Source organism: Giraffa tippelskirchi, chromosome 11 (assembly GCF_054371585.1).
Source record: "Giraffa tippelskirchi isolate mGirTip1 chromosome 11, T2T-mGirTip1v1.2.pri, whole genome shotgun sequence".
Taxonomy (NCBI): domain Eukaryota; kingdom Metazoa; phylum Chordata; class Mammalia; order Artiodactyla; family Giraffidae; genus Giraffa; species Giraffa tippelskirchi.
In genome coordinates, this window is record NC_137285.1 from 150,513,377 (window position 1) to 150,519,538 (window position 6,162).

Consider the following 6,162-nt stretch of genomic DNA (forward strand, 5'->3'; position numbering starts at 1 on the left):
CCCAGGTCTCCCACAGTGCAGGCAGATGCTTTACCGTCTGAGCTACAGGGAAGCCCCCATGGCAGATCTCACCCGAGTACCGCCTGCTGCAGCGCAGGGGCTCCTTGCTTTTGTGATGAGGCGAGAGTGGCAGCAGCCCTGCTCTGCTTTCTCCTCCCCGGCTGGAGCAGCCCTGCTCCCTGCGTCTCTGCCAGCACACCTTCCTCCCCGTGTGCTCCCGCGGTGGGGGCAGGGAGCAGAGCAGCCCAGAGGAGGGCCTTGGCCTTCATCCCGGGGAGTCGAGGGGTACAAAGGGCAGGCCAGAGCCCTCTGGAGCCCTGTAGGTCTCCCCCTCATCTTGCAAGCTGAGAGATGTCACCCTCTGTGTGGGGAGTGCGTGTGACGGCCTGAAGGGGTCACCCCGTCCATCACGTCCCCCAGGCGCTGAGCTTGGGGGAGTTCATGCAGAAGCCAGGCTTTCAGGCCGACTCTGAAGGCCCTGCCTGAGACCCCTCCCGGCCGGCGGTCTCCCAGGAGCAGTCAGCGGAGGGGCTGAACCAACTGGCCGCGTCCCGACGGGTCCTCGTCGCTGTGGCCCGCCGGGGCCTCCCTTGTCCGGTGGGAGTGTGGCCAGATGGGCCAGGCTCACCATTCTTGGAAGAGCAACGGTGACAAGAGATCCTTTCCCCAGGGCCCGTCTTGCAGTGTAGCCCCGGGCTCTGTTTATGGAATTTCTGCATTTTAATTTTTAGAAGCAGCTTAACACAATAGCACGGGATTAAAATTAGCTGAGGCTCCCTGAGGACAGGACATCTGCCTTTAGTCTCCGCGGGAAGCTGGGGTGACACCCCAGGTGCACGCACACACACAGCTCTGCGGACGCAAAGCATGCCCACGAAGGCAGGCACACACGCGCACACACGCACACCTACGCGCTCCCTGCCCAGGGCACCTACCCGCACACTGCAGACACATGTGCTCACACACCAGCCCCACCCGGTGGTCGCCTCTGTCTGCCTGTCTGCCCGACAGCTCTGTGGGAATGCCTCCCTGCCGCTCTGGATTTAGAGCCTCTCTCCGAACACATGGAGCAGCCCCTGGGTCTCCGGACCGAGCCCGTCTGCTCCGAGGCCCCCAAAGCCACCACACGTGTTTGGTATGCAAGGCCAGTCTGTCCTCAGGGACAAGCCAGTGAGTGTTCATTGTGCAGTTCGGCCGGACGGGAGCCCTGCCCGGCGCCTGCAGCCCACCCCTGAGGGTCCCGTAAAGCCTCCGTCTGCAGTGCAGACCTGGCAGACCTCTGCGAGTGTCTGTGGGTTTTCTCCCGGTCACCTGGGCCCCAATTTAGTGTGAACAACAGCTGCTTTGCTCTTATCAGCTAACGGTTCCTTCTGCCCGGCCTCCGTCTGTGCAGGAGCCCCTGATTTCTGAGCACGGCCCTTCCCTCTCAGCTCACCACCCCCACCCTGCTGTACCCCGCGGTGCCGGAAGGCAGCTGAGCCACTGCCGGTCTGAGGGACACCCCCCAGCTGTCTCATTGCTGAGACCCCCATTTCTAGGGAGCTGTCCACCAGCCCCTAGGATCTACAGCAGGGGGTTTGCCGACGTGAGTGAAGGTCACATGCGGGTGTGCAGGCCTCCCCGAGGCACAGCTGCCCCCCAGGCAGGGTGAGCCCCTGCCCGGCTGAGCTGCGTGGTGTCTGGCGGGCACGCGTGCCGTGCCCCACGGTGGCTGGGGTTGGCTGAGCTCTGGTGCAGAAATCGCAAGGAGGCCGCCTTCCGACACCTCCCCTCTGCCAGGTTCGGGTCCGAGCTCTGGGCTGTCCTCGTCTCCCTTGATGAGTGGGAAGGTCCTCTGGTCTCCAGGCCCTCAGCCACCTTCTCCCCACCTCGTCCAGGGGCCAGCATTCGCCCTGAGCCACAGTGGACCCCTGCATCCGCAGAAGGGGCCGCCCAGGGCTTCAGTGATGGAATTTCGGTCTTGCCTTGTTTTCCTGCAGCTGAGGGAGGCGCGGGAGACCCCGGAGGACCCTGGACTTGGAGGGCCAGCTGGCTGGGCGGGCGCGGGGAGAGAAAGCAAGTTGCCCCTGGACCCACCCGCGGGCCCTGACTGCCCCAGAGCGTGTGACCCCAGGCCCTCTGGAGCCACCCTTGCCAGGCCGCAGTCAGTCACCGGCGAGCCCCAGGCCACTGCAGCCCGTCCGACTCCAGGCCCAGGAAGTGGCGGCCTCCCCGACCCCTGTGGGTCTTCTGGGCTGACGGGAGGCTCTGCTCTGCGCGCCCGCGGGTGCCCACTGACCGCCCGCCCCCACTGCCCTGTGGCTCGTCCACTGCCGCTCTGGCTGCCGGGCACAGAGTGATGGGGATACGGTGGGAAAGCTGACTTGGACCCGGCCGTCTGCGTACGCCGGGCTCTGTCCCGCGGCCTCACCAGCAGGAACTGGTTCCGTGATGTGAGGTGTTATTTATGAGGCGCTGGGTATGCTGAGGTTCTACTAGAAATTCCTCTTTAGGTCAGGAATCTGTGGCATGGTGTTCAAGGGATTTCATCAAGGCTGCGTGTGCAGGAAGTGACAAAGCTGGCGTTTGATGCCGCAGGCTTGTTACAGAACTTGGCGGAATCAGTGGGTGAACAGCTGAGGGGGACCTGGGAGGCTCCTTGCATCCCAGGGCCAGAGGGGGCCGGCGCGGGGTCACAGCCCCCCAGACCCGCAGCAGTGAGTGGACGGAGGCTGACGGAGCTGGGCTTGGGGCGCTCTGTGTGTCTGAGAAAGAGGACTGAGCAAGCGGGGGCAATGTGGCAGGAGGTGGGGTTTGAGGCGCATGTGCCTGACCAACCCGCGCTCCTGTCTACCAGGAGACGTGCCGGGTGGTCCTGAGTCCGAGGCCCAGCCCCCTGGGGAGGCACACCCTGAGCCAATGCCCACCCTCTGTGCGGGGACCTGGAAGAGCTGAAGAGGCCGCGGGTCTCCCTTGGGGGAGCCTGGATTTCCCTCCTTCACCCGCTGGCCAGCTCCGCTCGCCCTGCAAGGACAGTGAAGGCCCGGCTCCGGCTTCCCGCCCATGGCTCTCCCCACGCCTGCTCTTCCCAACATGAGTCCCTGGACTCTTTGGGAGGAAAGAGCAGACCTGCAGAAGTCTTGAGGGGTGGGTGGCGTGGGGGCACACTGAGCGTGGGCAGAGGCCTCCGCGTCTCTGTCTCGCTCACGACGCTGGGTGTGATGGCGGCTTGGGCGGGGGAGGAGGAACGGGGGACTAAACAGCTGCAGGTAAATTTCAGACTCAGAGTTCTTTGACCAGGCACATTCTCAAAGAGAACTTTTGTGTTAAAAGGCTTGAGAAGTCTTTGTGTTCAGTCTGTCAGAAGCAGGCTCTCTCCTCCCTCGGGATTCCTCGGGCCTGTGAATTCCTTTTCCTCTCGCTTCCTCTTTCTTTCCCCGGAGCCAAGAGAAGGGATGGGGACGCACTGGATGGGGGACGCTCAGAACTCGTGGTCTGCTCCTCTTTGTCACCCTGAAAGTGGCCTCCTCTACTTTTGGGGACTAGGGAAGAGAGCTCACACCGGGGGCTCCCCGAAGCCTCATTGGTCTTGAGAAGCTGAAGGGTCTGGGCCCAGTGAGGCAACCAAGTGTCAGGATTTCTGGGAAGCAAGAGGGAAGGGGCAGGGAAGGGCTGTGAACGTTGAGGACCAAGCTTTTCCTCGACGCTGGGGAGAAGTGATGGGACGAGGCCGCCGGAAGCCTGAACGCAGCGCAGCAGCGGGCCCTTCGATGAGAGCCGGTGACTGCCGCCCTGAGCCCCTGCCCAGAGGGGGGCTGCTCCCCAGGGCCTCTGCGGATGGCTGTACCCAGGCCTCAACCCAGGGCGGCTTCTGTCTGTGTGCACGCAGGGTCTCGGCAGGGGCTCCGGTGGCCTGTCCTGGAACAGCGGTGATGGACCAAGGAACAGGAGTCGGGGGGCACTCTGAGGGGGTTCTCGGGGCCCGAGCACTTCGGGGGGCACTCTGGGGGTCCTCGGGGGGCACTCTGGGGGTCCTCGGGGGGCACTCTGGGGTCCTCGGGGGGCACTCTGGGGGGTCCTCAGGGGCACTCTGGGGGTCCTCGGGGGGCACTCTGGGGGTCCTCGGGGGGCACTCTGGGGGTCCTCGGGGTCCGAGTACAGGTCTGGCAGTCCTAGTTCTCCAGTCCCACTGTCTGCAAATGGAGGGTTGTTCTGGACTTCTCGGTCTCTGACCCCTCATCAGCAGAGAAAACTCCCTACACCCCCGGCAGTGTAGCCTCACATGTGCGTATGTGTGCCTCAGCTCCGAGGCCTGCCCACTGTGGCATCTGTGCTGGCATCTGGACGCCAGCAGGATCTGGACTCCAGAAGCCCCTCGGGCTTGGCAGGAGGGCCGCACATCACAGGCCATGCCCACATCCACAGAGGGCCCTTTCCAGGCCCCAGGGCTGTTTGCTTAAAAGGACAGGACCTTCCTTAAAGTGACAAGCAGACGAGGCCTCAAGTAGGTAATTAGGGGAGGGCTGAACGTGAAAGTTGCTCAGTCGCGTCCGACTCTGTGCGACCCCATGGACCATACAGTCCATGGGATTCTCCAGGCCAGAATTCTGGAGTGGGTAGCTGTTCCGTTCTCCAGGGGATCTTCCCAACCCATGGATCAAATCCAGGTCTCCTGCATTGCAGGCGGATTCTTTACCAGCTAAGGCACCAGGGAAGCCCCAGGGGAGGGCTGAGGGCCACATTCCTGCCGAGGGGTGGGGGAAGCTCAGGGCGGCCTGTCAGCCAGATCAGCAGCTGGTTATGGTTAAGGACGCTGTGTGAAGAGTCTGAGCTGAGTGGGCTGAGCGGGGCACATGCCTCGGGCCTCTGTAGGCGTTTGCTGTGAATGGAGGGAGGGGAGTTGCCACTTCTGCCAACTGGGCGGTGTCTAGAGTCCTTGAGCTCCCAGGATTAGAGCGCTCCAAAGATCGGTGGCTCATGCGTTCTCTTCTTTCCTTTCTTCCTTTTGAAAAAAATCACTCTCATTTGTTCACTCGTCCAGCTGCCATTGACGGGGCATCCGCTGGTCTCCGGGCAGCTTGCTGACTTACCCTCTGTGAGCTTACGCTCCACAGGGGAAAGGAGCCATTAAAGAGGCTCGAACGGGACGAGGGCACTGCTGTGAAGCGGGTGACCTGGTGCCAGGGGTGGGAGGTGGTCCTCATCAGATTCCAGCCCCGTATGCACAGCGCTGCCCACCTGGCCCACGGCTCAGTCCAAGAGCCAGGAAAGAGGTCCCCAGTGAGCCATCAGGTTGCGGAAACCTACCTTGTGAAGTAGCTTTTGCCTGTTGATGTTGACAGTCTGCCTGGCCACCTGTGGTCACCCACACACCACCTGGCAGAACCACAACTGCTGTGTGTGAAGCCCAGCAGGTCCCAATGTGAAACCACCTTAAGAGCTCCTAGCATTTTCTGAGAGGGACTGGGATGCCTACAGTGTGGATTAAGAGTTCAGGGGAAGGATGGGCGTGTCCTGGCAATGAGAGGACTTCTGGGATGACCACTAGAGATGCTGGGATGACCATTCCTAAGGACATTTCTCCTTATTTCCTGGTGAACCGTGATCATCTTGTGAATTTCAGCAGTCTCACCTGTGATAAACCAGGCTTCAGAAGCCTTCAGCAATAAAAAGTAGACATTTTACTTTTACACCTGGGCTCACAGAGGATCACAGAGGAAAGAAAGCTGCCAAGACCACATCACATAACCACTGTCTCCCTGCAGGAGGCCCCAAGAGCCAGAAGTCAGGGGGCCTCCTGAGACAGAAGGCTGAAACCCTATTCATTCATGCCAGTGGTGAGCAGTGAATCTTTCTGCCTCTATTGAAGATCCCACAATTAAACAGGCAGAGAAATGTATTTCATAAAATATGTATATTGTTTGCTTCACATTTTAATCTCTCTTAGCTCCTAGCCAAGATGAGCAATGCAAAGATCAATCTTTCACTGCACATCGAAAAGGCACTGGACAGCAGCATCTTCCAGGGTGGCTGTCTGCTCCAACTGCATTGTCCTTATCTGCACCATCAGCGCCATCTCGAACATCACCACCATCTCCACCATCACCACCATCACCGCCATCTCCATCACCACCATCTCCACCATCACCACCATCTCCACCATCACCGCCATCACCGCCATCA